Source organism: Mastomys coucha, unplaced genomic scaffold (genome assembly GCF_008632895.1).
Source record: "Mastomys coucha isolate ucsf_1 unplaced genomic scaffold, UCSF_Mcou_1 pScaffold11, whole genome shotgun sequence".
NCBI classification, from domain to species: domain Eukaryota; kingdom Metazoa; phylum Chordata; class Mammalia; order Rodentia; family Muridae; genus Mastomys; species Mastomys coucha.
The window spans coordinates 32,732,948-32,733,317 of NW_022196893.1; positions in this window are offsets into that span (position 1 = coordinate 32,732,948).

Sequence of the window (370 nt, forward strand, 5' to 3'; positions counted from 1 at the left end):
CGGCTCCTCACCGCCAGGGCAGACAGGGTACACGGCCACGTGGAGCGGCCGCTGGGACCCCGGCTGCCGGGTAGAGCGGCTCCCGCCGCCGCTGCCGCCTCTGCCGCCGCACAGGGAACGCTCCCAGTACCCCACGCAGGGAGCGCTCCCAGTACCACCACAGCGGCTGCCGCCGCTGCTGCGCTCCCAGTACCCTGCGCAGAGAGCACTCCCAGTACCACCGTAGAGGCTGCTGTTCCACATGGAGAGCACCACTCACCTGGAGACTACTCACCGCTTCTTGCTAGAGACACCAGACGCCACGGGACACAACAAACCTACAGCCAAGCGCCGCTAGACTACGAACTCTTAACCACGTGAGCTGTACCCT